The 15,744-nt window shown below is 45.1% G+C and overlaps 1 protein-coding gene across 2 annotated transcripts in view; it reads left to right on the forward strand.

Annotated features, from left to right (window-relative positions):
• Positions 1 to 2,682: 2,682 nt before the first annotated feature.
• Positions 2,683 to 15,744, forward strand: part of LOC144732840 (serine/threonine-protein kinase A-Raf-like) — a 37,968-nt gene continuing 24,906 nt past the window's right edge. The window contains exon 1 of one of the 2 annotated variants that reach the window (XM_078614460.1): positions 2,683 to 2,846. The gene's annotated coding sequence lies outside the window, so the exon portion shown is untranslated. Of the gene's footprint in view, positions 2,847 to 6,296; positions 6,728 to 15,744 lie in introns of those variants that run through there. The other variant, XM_078614462.1, reaches the window with a different exon arrangement.

The following is a 15,744-nucleotide window of genomic DNA, read 5'->3' on the forward strand; positions in this document are numbered from 1 at the left end:
ATTTGAGGCTCCACCAACCCACTGTTAGACAGTCTACAAATGGAGAAAGTTCAAGACCACAGTCACTACCCAGGAGCGATCATCCTACTAAAATCTCTCCAAGAACAAACCGAAAATCAAGGAAGTCTCAAAGAACCCCAGAGAAGCATCCAAGGACCTGCAGGCCACTCACCTTGGCTAATGTGAGTGTTTATGACTCGACTATTAGAAAAAGACTGAACAAGAATGATGTCCATGGAAGGAAAGCAAGGAGAAAACCACTGCTCTCCAAAAAGAACATTGCTCTCCGTCTGAAGTTCATCAAAGAGCACATAGATGATCCACAAGACTGCTGGAACAATGTTCTCTGGACAGATGAGTCAAAGGTAGAACGTTTTGGACTCTGAGAAACGTTATGTTTGGCGAAAACCAAACACTGCTTTTGAACAGAGGAACCTTTGCTGCCTCAGGACCTTAACGGCTTACCATAATTGACACAACCATAACTTCTGCATTGTATCAGAAGATTCTAGAGGAGAATGTCAGGCCATCCATCCGTGAGCTGAAACTGAACCGTAAGTGGGTCTTGCAGCAAAACAATGATCCTAAACATACAAGCAGAGCTAGAAAATGGCTGTAGAAGAAGAAATTCCGCATTTTACAATGGGCCTCGTCAAAAGTCTGGACCTAAACCCCATCGAAATGTAGCAGGACCTAAATCGAGCTGTCCATGTGTAATGCGGGCATAAACGGCCTCGCGGATATGACGTCACGGGGGGGAGGGGTTAGGTCACGTGAGAGAGAGGGGTAAGCTCTTATGGGAGAGAACCGGAAGAGACGGGAGGAGAGTGTGGGAATAAAGACAGGGTGAGGCCATGCAGGGCAGAGGGCAGAGGGTGGAGAGTGGCGAGATCGCCACGCGGTGAGACTCAGCACCGTCGGCCAGCGGTGACCGGGCACGGGAGGAACGGGGAGCAGCGGTGGAGCTGCAGTGAGAGCAGCTGAAAGACTGCACAAGGAAACCTGCAGCGGAGCTGCATCGGAGTGGAGAAAGGCTACGGGAGCGACGGCAGCTGTCGAGCTGCCAAGCGGGGAGGCTCTGAGCGAGGGCTGTGTGGGACAAGTTGTAAGAACCCCAATAAAGGACAACGGAGACAGACACAGTGAAAGAGTCCTTTATTACACATGCAAGGCAACCCCCAAATGGCACCGAGTTTGAAGGAGTTCTGTAAGAAGGGATGGACCAAAATTCCTAATGCGATGTGAGAGAGACTGAACAATGGTTACAGGAAACGTTTCGTTGCAGTCATTGTTGCTCAAGGGGCGTCGCCAGTGAGTGAATCTAAAGGTTCACACTTTTTCACACGTGGTTATTGAATGTAGAATCATGTGATGAATAAATGTTGAAAGAGTATCATGTTTTTGGGGAATTTGTTATCTTTATCTATTATGACTTAGATTAAGCTCTAATAACATTTTAGTTTTGCAATGCATCCGTGCAGTCATCTTTAATTATCCTGCAATGCGGTGGTTCTACTGTGAATTAAGTCTTGTTTAGTTATTTTCCTTGTGGAATTGTGTTTTTTGAGGTTTGCCACCTTTTCCACAGAGCAACCCCGTACATAATAAGTATCAGTCAACACTCCTCGGTCTTTCATCGGAACTGTAAAGTTGACCGCAATAAAGTTCAACACAATACCGTTACCAAATCTCGGTACAGTTCAATTCCAGGAGAAGGCGGTACAGCATCAGTCCCCCCCCCCCGTGCTCCGGTTTTCCTCCCACGTGCATAAACAACTCACGAATCGGCCGTTAACACCTTAATATACAGAGGGCCACAGAGCGTGGGCAAGTGTTCGTGCCGGCTCGTGGTGTGTGCCTCCTGCTGCTGCATTCTCTGCTCGTCAGGAATTCCGAGTCGTTCTCCCATACCTGGCAACCCCTTATCAGTGCTGCCTACCTCATGACAGACCAATTCAGACCTTGTTGGTCAGCCCCCGTTGCTCTTATACATCTCAACGTTCACCCTGCAAAGTCCCATCGCAAGGGAGAAACACATAAATAGACACAAAAAATGTGTTTTCCCGCATTGAAACGGCTGTACGCCGTATGGACCTGAAAACTCAATTTCCCCGGACAAGAATACGGGGTGAACCGTCTCGGTTGACCGGCATGGGCACCCCGTGCAGCGTCAGACGCACAAGTTGAAATCGTCGTCACAATTCCTCTCCGCGAACAATGGGGAATGACAATGGGCGAATGACGTCACTCAGAACCAGCGGCCGGAAAAGTTCCCCGCGTGACGTCCTCGACGTCGCCTCACGTGGTTGACGTCACGAGAAAGCTCAGTTCGAGCGACGTGACGTCACAAAAACCGCAGTGCGAGATGACGAAGCGGCGTCCCCGCCCCCCTCTCTCCCACCCCCTGCATGTAACGACTCCCTGCGTGACGTCACTCGTGTGGGTGACGTCACGAGGGAGCTCGTTTCGAGCAGAATGAATCCGCGCGACGTGACGTCACAAAACCTCCGGGCGAGTTTACGAAACGGCGCCCCGCCCCCACCTCTCTCCCACCCCATGCATGTGACGCCATCCACGCCCAACGTCACGAGAACTGAATCCGCGCGACGTGACGTTGCAAAAAAACCGCTGGGCGAGTTGACGAAACATCGCCCCCCCCCACTCCCACCCCCTGTGTGTGACGTCATTCCCGCGTGACGTCACTCACGCGGCAGGCTCTTTGATGGCCGCCGCGTTCCCTGGCCCCCCTCCCCTCTCGCAGGGGCTGGGAACTCGCGACGAGAGGAGACGCCGCAAGGGGCCCTGCCAGGCGACACCGCTGAAGGCCGCCGCCGCAGCCGCAGCAGGTGAACCCGTGGATAACAATAATATAAACTAACGACGGTGGTGTTGGCGTTACCACAGTTAGCTAAGGGGTAACTAAGTGGTGGCGGGGTTATCTGAGTTACCTCAGGCCGCGGTGGTGGTGATGTTTCCACAGTTAGCTAAAGTGGTGGCGGGGTTATCTGAGTTACCTCAGGTCGCGGTGGTGGTGTTACCACAGTTAGCTAAGGGGTAACTAAGTGGTAGCGTGGTTATCTGAGTTACCTCAGGCCGCGGCGGTGTTGGTGGTGTTGGCGTTACCACAGTTAGCTAAGGGGTAACTAAGTGGTGGTGGGGTTTTCTGAGTTACCTCAGGTGGTGGTGCTATCTCCGTGGTGGTGGTGTTACTTAGTTCTCAAAGGTAGTGGTGGTGTTACCTAAGGTCGTGGTGTTAACTCAAGTCACCTCAGGCTGTGTTGTTCATGTTATCTCGGTTACTTAAGGTAGTGATGGTGGTGGTGTTGTTAAGACAAGTGTATTTGTTTAACCAGGTGACTTAAAGAGACCAGGTCAGTCTCATTTGTACGGGTGAACTGGTTCACCTCGGTTACCTCTAGACGGTAGTGCTGGTGTTAAACTCGGTTAACTTTTGACGGTGGTGTTGCCTCAGACAGTGGTGTTGTTGTTGGTGGTCTTCAGCTACCTAGGTAGTGGTAGTGTGGTGTTACCTCAGCTGTTACCTCAGGTTAGTGATTGTTAGTGGCGATACCATTACCTCAGTTACCTCAGACAGTGGTGATTGTGGTGTAGCTTAATTTACCTAGATAGTCGTGGTGGTGTTGTTACCTCAGGCATAACCTCGGTTATCTCAGACAGTGGTCGAGGTGCTGATGTGTTACCTCTGTTACGTAAGGTTAGCTCAGATGATGGTGGCGGTGTTTCCTCGGTTACAATCGGCGGCGGTGGTGTTATTTAAGACGTTACCTCAAGTTACCTCTGGTGGTTAAGTGCATTCGTTTTCATACAGCGGATAGGCGTCCCCACAATTTTCCTCGGCGCCCTTTGGTTGAGCGCGCTCACGTGACCGTCTCCGGAGTGTCTGCGATTGGTCAAGACCTTGTTGCTATGCGTACATGATGTAGGGAATGTATAGGCCAAGCGCTACGGGCCTATACAATCGTTTTTGTAAAGTTTTAGTAGCAATCATCAAAGATGGGAAAAGTTGTGGCTCACGCTTTGGGTTCTGTAACAATTGTCAACATGCGGTTTGTTTCTGGAAGTATCGATTACCACCATGGCAGCCGACGTGTAGCTTCCAGGTCACGTTTATAAGCCCTCTTTTGATCGCCGGCTCCAAATGTTTGCGCCAAAGCTTTTTTGATGAATTTGTCCGAAATGTTCTCTGTACATTATAGTCATTCCCTCAACAGCAACAACTTAATTCGAAAGTTTCGTTCTTATTTCAGCGTCTTTAAGAGAGGTATCATGCCTCCCCCCTGCCCTTTACAGACATACGGACTCGTGACATAGCTTAGTTGGGAAGCTGTTAAACGTTTAAACTTTGTGTGTTTATATTGACGCGATGTGTTTGAGTGTTTGTGGGTGTCCACAGCGAGTTGTGTTTGTGTTGAACTAGTGATAATCCCAGAGCTTGGTTGTGTGTCAAAGACTCGGCTCTAAATGATTGCAATGCGGTTACGCGACAATCCACAGCTGCATTGAGGGCCGTTCCCACGCAGTGCGTATCGACTGGTGTGTTCGACCACACTTCATGCCGATCTCGGTGCGGGTTGGTGAAGTTTAGGATATCACTCGCTACTGATGTTAGCCGTGGTCGGGATTCGGATCACCAGGTTCAGAGCGCAGTTGCGCCATCGCTCAGTCCATTTAAAAACAATTCCTACGACATGCACACTCAATTAGTCGATGAGGATCGTTCCCTAGCCCTATGGGTCGTGTTGGGGTATTTTAATATATGGTTTATCGCCACGCTGGTCATTGTGGGTTTGGTGAAGACGGGGAGCATCGGCGTAGACGCATAAATACAACACATTAATGGATGATTCTGCTTTTTTTCCAAAGCCCCGCAGTTTACGTGAGCGTGCGTTTTTTTTTTTCAGCACCGTAACCACGCTGCGTTCAGTTTTTTTAATGTTGCATTGCTTTTAATTGGGACTTTATCGAGGAAAAATGTACAAAGAGGAATTAAGATACGCATGCTTGGAGTTTACATTTAGAGACAGAATGAGGAACATTTAAGCAAAACTCGCAAAGTTAAATCCTGTAGATCATCCCGACTGTTGAGAACGTTCGCGGAATTGGGGAATTGCTCGTTTGTCAAAGAAGAATATGCGATGGTGGAGACTGACGACTGAGTGACAGCCAATGGAGCGAACGCGCCCAAGACGTCGTTCGCCAACATACGTAGCCTGTAGCCAATCGTGCTAATTAGAAGTGCTGGGCAAGGGAAACAAACTAAACACAAAAAGCCCCGAGCTTTGACGTCATGGTGTCAGATATAATACTTCCGGTTTAGTTTGAAGGCGTTGGGGGGTCCACACGGTGTGATTTGCCCCGGGCCCCTCTCCCCCCCATGGTTGGCCCTCAGCAGAACTTTTGAGTGGTTTTAATTTTTCATACGCTTGATGGTTTCTCCGGGTTTCCTCCCACATGCATCAGCCAAACTATCATGGCAATGGTCAAACATTCATCCTTAAAATGTGCTTTTGATATCCATTGAGGCTATCCTGGAAAGATAAAGGGCATTCTTTTTTTTATCATAATACTGTGAATATAGAGTAATATTGCTTGTTTCTCACACATCTATAATCTCTGCAAAAAAATATCACCTGTAAATTTTTTTATGTAAGGGGTAGGTAACCAATTCTAAGCATCCTAATCATCAGCTTTGATTCCTGAAGGCCTCTCCAAGCCGTCGCCATCTCCCACGGTACTGCGATGTAACAACCAGTTATAATAATGATTTGCAGCCCAATGCCAAATACTGACTTCTAGATGAGGCCTTCTCAGTCATGTGACAGTCATGGGGATTATTTCGCCACACTTGCCCACGTTGGTCAGCCAGGATTGGTAAAAAGAGGAGTCCAAGGACTGGTTCAAACATCGATCTCCGCTGATGTTAGCTGTGGCTTGAAATTGATCTTCGGTCTGCGGGTTCACAGAGCAGTGCGCAAATCACTGCGCCACCACTCCCCCTCCCCTCCCCTCCCTGCAATAGTCATTACGTTGTGTAAATTCTCATTCATTATTCACGACTGTGCTCATAAATGGTGAAATCTTAGAGGTCATCGTGCACTGTTGACTTTGTCCGCTGGATATAAACCGATAAATTAAATAGACGTTATTTTAGAGCCAAGAGAGAACACATTGGTAGGGCACGTCATAACGAGACGGAGCACGTGCCGTCACCACAACTTACGCCGCTCTCCCGTCTGGCTGTTACCAAGACGGCAGAGTTGGTTTGGGTTGTGGAAATGTAATGTACCGTAAAGTCAGCATTGCGCCATCGTTGTTAGTCAGGGCTCTAGTTGCTTAATGCACAGTAGCGTGAAAGACCTGTCTGGCGCCTCTACAGCTCATCAGCCAGGCCAGCGTTGTTTAAACTTCAAATAGTGGAATTTAATTACAGCAGCGGCTGTGTATACCAACACCTCACTTGCGTGATCAGTAACAACAAGCACTGCCTTGTAAATTCTATCTCAGATTGTAAAACAAGCGGACGTTTTGGGCAGTGACTTAAAAGCAACGTTGCCTTTGTCATTAACACTTCCTCGTAGGAGAGACGTATACAGTAGGCTGCAATGTTTCAGGCAATGGCCCTCCATTGCGAAGAGAGAGGGCAGCTTTATTGACTGACTGAGATGGTGTATCGCCTAAAACTGTATTCGTGTACTTTATAAAGCAGGTGAGTGTCCAAAGGAGACCTGGGGTGTTGAACTTTTGTTGAGGCCTTTTGCCTTTACTGGGTTTGTCATTCGTGACGGATAACTCTGTGCTTTAATTAGTTGCACTCGACACCTTTTATTTCCTCTTTATGATGTTTAATAATGCGCTTTAATTAGTTCCACTACAACTGCTGTTATACTTGAGGTTTGTAATGTTTTAATGTGTGCGTATACATTTTTTGTTGCACAAGAACTGGTTGTTATGTTTACTGTTATGATGACGCGGCCTCGCGATGGCGCGTTCGCTGCTTGTTACAAGAGGTTTACGGTTCGAAACAAGCGGCCTCCCTGACCATTACTTGGGTGCATGAACTATAAACATCCTGTGCCATCTTTCGCAAAATGCAGGCCATCATTTCATGGTTCTTATTTTTACATTTATCTGCAAATTACTCCGTTGGAATTATGCATAACGACCATTGACCCCCCCTGCAACAACTTGGCAGGACCCTCTTGAAAAAGCATGAGACTCGGTGATCCTTTCATGGACAAGCAAGTTGTTCCAATCTAGAACTTGTTTGCCAATGTTAAGTGTTAATGTGCTTCTCTCAAACATCTGCTGTTGTGACGTTTAACTGTCTTTTCACGTGTTATCTAATTCTTACTGTGGCATTCTTTACTCAGATTTTCGTCGAGAAATAATTTTCAGTTTTTTGCTTTTAAACAAAGGTGCTTCTATTCTTCATCATAAAAACAATTACAATCGGAAAAGTCAACAAAAGTGAAAGTAAATCTGTATCAACAAAATAAATCTAAATAAGACAATTTATAAAACACTTCAGCGTTGTAACAATTCATTAGATGTGATATCTATGCTCATGAAACATACATTGAACTGTGTGTAACTCGATTATTTTCACCATGTATATTTTTATTTGATTGACTCAGTTTAAAAAAAAACCTCCAGCCATTAATCTACAGTCATCACGGTATTAGAAAAACAATTATTTCTTGAATCGTCAGAGTTGAATCACTTTTTTCCCCATTACTAAGAACACTTATGTTGTCTATTTCACATTCAAATTGCGGTGATGCGTTGGTGAGCACACAGTTATGAACTCAGTGACCTAACTTTGATTCCTGGCCATGACGAAAATCAGTGATATTTAACCATGGCTTGGCCCTCCTCCAACCTTCACGAACCTTCACTATGCAAGGTGATGACGTATGGTCACATAACGTGATCTATACAGTATAGGCAGGTCTTCAACAAGCAGTGTTTTGACTGGCTACACATTATTATGTTTAATTATTTGTTATTCCATTATTTCATTTTTCGATTTAAAGCTTTCGTGACTGCAGGGATTCATCTTCTTGGTTCTTTCGGTAAAGTCACGTAGAATGGAAATAATAAAATAATACAAATGAAACATAATAAATAATTCTCACGAGGTTTCGGCCACAACGCAAGCAGCCGTCCTCAGGTGGAGAACAGGTCTGTCGAGAAGACAGAGTCTGTCTTCTCGACAGACTCTGGTCGTTATGGCTGATGTTGATATGATACTTTATTTCAATTGTAAAATATGCTTTTCTGTGGACTGGGTAGTGGGGTCCCCATGAAAACATTGGGGGATATGAGAAAGTTGGAACAAATATCTTTTCAAAGAACCATCAAATGGCTTATTGTTTATAATGTTCGTTTGTAGTTTGCTGTCAGATTATATTTAGGCAATGGTTGTTATGACAACATAATTCAATAATTATACTTAATTATGTTGTAAAAATACACCACGGTCACGTTGTCACCCCAGTCTGGCAGTTGTGGGTGTACCATTGTCAGCCTTAATATATGCTTGCTTTCAGCAATTTCCCCATTAGTCTGTTGAAGGTAATTGGGGGCCTCTTACTGTGTCTGTACATGACTGTCAAAGAAGTTTCTGGACATAAATTCAAGTGCATGTGGAGACTGCTAGGAAAGCGATGACAAGATAGGGTAAGCAATTTGGAGATATGGAAATTAACTTGGCAAGAAGGTATTGTAGGTATAATCAGGATGAGGGAGGTTGTCATGGGTGACACATGTATAGGTTGGAGAAGGGCAGATTGCCAAGGCAGGCATTGAAATGGCACCCAGAGGTTGGCAATCAAGGAGAAGACCTGAAACCAGAGGGCAGTGCTGATAAGATAGTCCCTGCAGAACTCGGAGGTCAGTTATCAACTCTGCAACAGCCTATGCATTGAGCAGAAAGAAGCCATGGCAATGTGTGCTGCTTGCCATTATTAATAGGTCATAATAACCTTTTGACCTTGAACGTTGTGTGTGACTTGTTTTATTTGCTGGCCATGCGAATCAGCAGTGGCAATAGATGTTTGAACCTGTCTTGGGCGTAAACTGTATGTAGTCTAAACTGAGTATCTGGTTGTTTGTGCCATTGACTTAACATTCCTTTTCTAGCATGCTGACTCAATTTTAGATACGGGTTGTATTATATGTTATGCTTCGGTTGGTGTGAAAAGGTTGCGCTATAATGAGAATCAGTCTGCTTTGGCTGCAACAGTTGCTGCAAGTCAACAGTGGTTGTTCCAGGCAAGTGAGGTTCCTGCCAAAGGAATGAGGAATTTCCATTTTTGACTCAGGACTGTCCACTGAGATCTGCTCTGACCTGCACTTGTTTGAACACATACATTTTCATGGTCTTTTTAAAGATCTGTATTGTCAAGGTCAATAGGTCGTTATGGCTGATGTTGATATGATACAATCACACCTCACCCTGGCTGCCCCTTATGCGAGATATTGAGCTCTTGAAAGTTTTGCACTCAAAATCCAATATCTGCTCTTACCGTTTCATCATGATTTTCATCATCATGTGGCTTTGTCTCTTTTTAAAGTAGCCAACCTCTGAGTGCCACTCCAAAGCCCCATCTCGGTACCCTGCCCCCTCCTCAGCATTGTAAAGACGTAATAACACCTTAATATGATACGTATACAGTAAATAACCTTTCTCAAAGTGTCACTGCAATACACAGTGCCAGCAGGCAGCGTGCCTTGGTACCCGCAGTGCTATCTTAAGCTTCATCGCATTGTTTTAATGAGGGCTGACATGATTATAATCGCAGTCACGCAGTCGCCTCTATTGGAACCGTGCAGGCGCTGATTAAAAAACGATCTCAGGGCCACACATTCCTCCGCCCCTCGTGCACAGGCGCCGTGTTTGTGTCGATGCCATGGGCATGTGGCCAGGGCTCCTTATTTGCAGTTTGCCCAAAAGTTTTTCTCTTTCTCCATTTTTCCATTCATGCAGCGCCTTTTGCTATGGGCGCACAAGTAATAATGTGTTCCATCATTCCGTTTGGTTGCATTGCGTGATGCTGCACGCTCTATGCTGGTAGTCGGTGGTGTTGGTGGACAAGTGTGGACTAGACACTGTGTTGGTGGTCATGTTGGTCAGTGTTGTTGATGGTGAAAACAGCCAGACATGTTGGTGTCCAAATGTCATGTCATCGATCATTGGAACGAGTTCAATTTTAATTATGATCAAATCGATTGGCATGTTGCATGGCTCGTTTGAATGTGATGTCACAACCCATTGCATACCAAATTCATGGAAAAAAACTGACGATGCTTTGTCAGTTCATGATTGGATGAAGGCATCATCACGCTACTTTTTTTTTAACCAAACAATTAACAAAATTAGCTATACACCTGTGTGGGTAACCAAGACATTGTGATACACCTGCAAAACTTTGTATTGTTTATACTGTGTATAACTGCGGATCTTGTCGATTTAACCAAGTAATCGTCAAACAATTATAATCAAATACTTGTTTTGTGGTCAATTACTCTGGCCCTGTTAAACATTATAGCCACCCTGCCCCATCACCTCCCATCCAGTGGCACATATGGGAACAGAGGTGACACTTTTTCCCTAAATTATTTTCGTGTTAGTCGATTGGTCTGATAATTTAACCAAGTAATCTGTTACTCAAATAATTAGGTAGCCCAGCTCTTAATACTGTGGAGGCTGGCGTACGCCGTTTTAAATTCACCCGTGGTTTGTAGTGCCTCTATTTCAGCGAGCTGGACGTTTACAGTAAACTGCCGTGGCTATTATGGTAAATGTGAAGTGTAAGCTTTGCCAACTGTGTAAGATGACGCTATTAAGAAAATAATATAAAAAATAAAAGTACATTGCATGGGCGCTGTTTGTTTATGGCATGACTGACCGTTTAGTACTTTAGTGTGTGGTGGGGGGGAGTAGTAGGGTGGTGGGTTGCACACTGCACTACGAACCCAGTGGCCCGAGTTCGATTCGGGCTCGCCGCAGTCAACATTGGTGATGAATATCTGAACCAGTCCTGGCCTTCCCCTAGTTTGATGCAGACTTAAATGAGTACCTGGTAGGGTGTGTAAACATCAGCACTGGGGAGACAAAGGTGGCGGGGATGTGATGTTGGCCACATAGGTACTTGCCAACAGCCATTGCCCTAAACAGTCCTTGTAGGCTTCATGGGAGACCTGTGTCTTTATAAAATACAACATTTTCTTTCTTGACTTAAAGCTTTCTTTCTTTATTGAACAACTGTTATTTGCCACTAAGTTGTGGAACGTCACCGGTGTGTTTGTACCAATCTGTGCCTTTTGAGGTCCTTTCGATTGTTGAAGGCTCGCAGGTCATGGCACCGACATAGGTATTATGGAGTAACTGAGAAAAATTGCAGATGCCCCACCTGCATTCTCTGCTGTGCCAACTTGTATCTTAACCGCTCGGCATTCTCATGATTCTTAATAGCGTCACTTCTCAACCTCCCGTTGTTGCTCTATAGCAACTGCTGCCAACTATTCAGTAGCATCTTTTACCAGTCATCCCACATATAGCCTTATCGACTTTTGGGACAAGTTCTGTAAGTGAGCACCTAATAAGGCTGGCATGGCATGCAAGGGGGTGGTATGGCCAGCACCATGCACTGCCTGAAACGTGGATCTTAGCCTTTTATGTGTGTGCACGTGATCGGTTCTTTGATTTATGGCCTGAAAAGCATTTTGAGGCCATGTAAAGTGTTCAAGGATTTCTGGCAGGAGGTTACTGAACACACCCTGGTGTTAGGGGTTTACTGACTGAGATGACTGACGGATGAATTACCTGTGCTAGCCACCGTACCAACATGATGTGCTTTAGCCGCCTGGTATTCTGCTCATTGTCGTGAGCGTTTGCATTTCCCATCGTTGCTGGAAAGCAGCTGCTGCAAACTTCCTAGTAGAATCTTGCATGTGCACACTAACACACACAGACTGTGGCAAGCACCATGCTCAGCGTTGCTTTTTGTAAGGGTGACTGATTTATATATTTTTGTAGGCCTCTATTTGTGTGTTGTTAGAGAGCAGTAGTGCACTGGTTTGTGCATTTTGCTACGATCTTGGTTACCAGAAGTTCAGTTTCCAGATACAGCTAGCATCTGTGGAACGTCATATCTAAGCCTGTTATCTCCTAGGTCATCTCCATCTCAAAATTCATACCTTTTGCAGAGTGTAAAACTTCAACATTGCGGAAAAAATGGTGGTCAAGTGTGGCGCTGGCCACATCACCCCAACGTGGGCTGTTACAATCTCAATAAGTGCTCGCGAACAGCACTTGCTCCAACAGTATAGGTCTATATGGGCAGATTTTTGTTTGTGTAGCAGCCTCCTGCACCGGCAAGTGATACAGAACCCCTCGCTGCTGAATAATTAATGTGCTCGCAGTCACGCTCGTGGTGGTGGTGGTGTCTCATTTCACGGCGTTACTTTATGAGTAACGACGCAAAATTAGGAAAACTTGCTGCTTATTCGAGCTGCTTGTTCATTTGCAGAATTGGGGCCCAGAATAATACAAGTAAAAACACTTTGCTGTCTATAAACGTGACACGGTGTAGACTGTGTAGACTGTTTTGAAGGGCAGTCGGTTTCCACTGGGGGAAGCGCGGTTTCTGTGTTTGTTACGTGCGGTTGTGCACAGCGGCCCTCACTTTCTCAGTCATCACCAGCCATGATCCCTCCACTGTTGGTAGGCTACCGTGTATGTATTTGACCATCTCTGTTCCACTTTTGGTTCTTGTGTTAAAAGCGAAATGACGAACAAATGTCTTTCAGTACATCAGTAGTAGTCATCTTCATCATCAGCCATGGCGAATGGGTGGAGACGCGGCCTAGCGCAAGCGCATTTTCTGTTCGTTGCAGAGGTTCACAGTTCGAATTCAGCGGCCGCCCTGATTATTACTGCGGGTGTAATGACTTATTACTGAACGTTGTCTGCTTTACACTGGACGTTCAAAAGATCCCCTGACGTAATTCACAAGAACAGGCGACTTTTGTGCTGGTGTTTGGTTCCAAATTTTCCATTTTTGAAAATTACACACACTCCTCAATTGGGATCATACGTGGTTATCATCACCCCCTACTAGCAGACCAATGCCTCAGGTCACACTTTCACATGAGACTATCCTCGTCTCTTGAGTTGTCACCTGATTCAACAAAATAAACTTGAATCCACTCATAATAATTATTACAACTTCACCTTTCATCATAACATCTCAAGGCACTTTACATCAACGACAATTGGGGTGGGACAGCTACGAAGTGCCTCATTTAAGATAGTAAATGCTTTCTGAAAGATAAATGTTTTTACGCGGGGCTTAAAGGAACCAACCAAACTGGACCAACTGACAGCCGTCGGCAGAGAGTTTCAAGTCCACTACTGTGTGAGTTTTCTTTCATGGTTCTGAAATGCAATAATGCTTCCAGCTCCTTTTTCCACGAGCTGACTTCATTACTCAGTCTCCATGATCCACGTCCTCTTGAGTATGAACCCTCCCCTGACCGTCACTCCCATCATTTATCGACCACCATATTTTTAAAAAGTGATTTGCTTACCTTTTCTATATTTCGATTTAAAGCTTTCGTGAATGCAGGGATTCATCTTCTTGGTTCTCTCGGTGAAGTCACGTAGAAGGGAAATAATAAAATAATAAAAATTAAACAGAATAAAATACAATTCTCACGACGTTTCGGCCACAACGCAAGCAGCCGTCCTCAGGTGAAGAACAGGGCGGTCGGAAGTTCAGACGCTGTCTTTCCGACAGGCCTGTTCTTCACCTGAGGACGGCTGCTTGCGTTGTGGCCGAAACGTCGTGAGAATTGTATTTTATCATGTTTTATTTTTATTATTGTATTATTTCCCTTCTACGTGACTTCACCGAAAGAACCAAGAAGATACCTTTTATATACTTTGCACTCCTATCGTGATTTTGTATTGTTTGTTGTAAAGTTCTGACTCGCCCCGACTGGACATCTTTGTCAAAGAGCTTTATAGCTCATAGGATTTCTCAAGTATAAATATATATTCTGATTCTGACCAGCCATCATCCTTTCTAGCGATGTGTGCTGCCCAAGCCCATTTACTTTTATTAACTGTCAATATCATTTCTATATCGTGTATGTGTTCTATAATTCATGTGATCCTCCTACTCCTCTCAGTGGAGTACAAAGCCTACATCTCTCCAGGCTTCTGTGCACACCCTTCAGCTTCACCTCCATTTTCTTTGTCAATGCCCATATTTCTAATTCGTAGGTCTGAACAGCTGTAATGAACTGATTAATATATGTATTCATCTTCTTGGTTCTTTCGGTAAAGTCACGTAGAAGGAAAATAATAAAATAATAAAAATACAACATAATAAAATAATTCTCACGACGTTCTCCACCTGAGGACGGGTGCTTGCGTTGTGGCCGAAACGTCGTGAGAATTATTTTATTATGTTTTATTTTTTTACCGAAAGAACCAAGAAGATGAACCACTGCAGTCACGAAAGCTTTAAAATCGAAAAATATGTATTATTTAGGCATAATAGCAACTTATTACGTAAGCAAGTTTGCATATATCAGCGAATTAAACCCCCCCTCACAAAAAAATAATGACTCTGCTTCCTCGCCACCTTGTGAGTTATAATCTGTTAATGCGTTAACAGTGGCTGTTCTTGCATTACCTTTGTCTTGGTCTTTGTGCCTTTGTACCTGGTCCCATTTGATGCATTGCACCTGAAATAAGAGACCCTGACCTACCCATACACTTCACACCTTCTCGCCTCCCACCAATCCCAGGTCCTTCTCTTCACTCGCGCATTGAGTTCTGATCACAGCGCGCGTTGTTTTGATGCCCTCCAAGTGAGCCTTCTCTTGCTTTCATGTTTTATTTAAAGGGGACAACAAAACAAAGCTTCAAAGCCTTGTCCTGAAAATAAATGAAAGATTTTGCGCTCCAGTTTGATGTCCTGTGGAGGCAGTTTTACAAGGTGCATCCATGAAGCGATGCCGAGTGAATGATTTCCACATTTCAAAGTGTACCCACAGATCACGTGACCTGTGTCCCCATCATATCGGTAGTGTGTGTAACCTCTATGATAGATGCAATTCATGATGCTCCGATTTCTGTGCTTGCAAACAGAAATGTGCCTCTTTCTGCTGGTACATGGGTAGCAGATTTATGTAGTTTGAGATGGCATAACAGTCACTGTTTTCTTAGGTCCTCTCTTAAGGACCGAATTACTTGAGATGTGGTTATTTTCCTAACGGCAGTGACGCTAAATTTGTATTTTTTTTTCCGTGGCAAGTGGTTCCCAGGGGAGCTTGTGGCTAAGTTTGCGGGGGTGTGCGGTTGGGGCTGTGGTATTGGTAAGGGGGTGGGGGGCAGGGTGGAATAGGGGTGGTGTTGCCAAGAGGCATGGAGTTTTTTGCTGAAGCTGTAAAAAATGAGATTAATAATTCAATAGTAATAGTAAACCTATCAACAGTCGTCATACGCCGGCTGTCCCGTGCACCGGTGTTCTCGCTGTCACAGCTCTGAATGTTGAAACACGGTGACGCTTTTCCATTTTTCGTGCCGCGCTGCTCAACTCCTGGGACTGCTTTTCAGCTTTGGTCAATTGTGATTGCCACAGCTTGGCATGCTCAATCGGCAAATCCGGTGTCAACCCACCAACCAGGGTAAGCGTGAAAGCTCGCCCA

Source organism: Lampetra planeri, chromosome 44 (genome assembly GCF_965212315.1).
Source record: "Lampetra planeri chromosome 44, kcLamPlan1.2.h2, whole genome shotgun sequence".
In the NCBI taxonomy this organism is placed as follows: domain Eukaryota; kingdom Metazoa; phylum Chordata; class Hyperoartia; order Petromyzontiformes; family Petromyzontidae; genus Lampetra; species Lampetra planeri.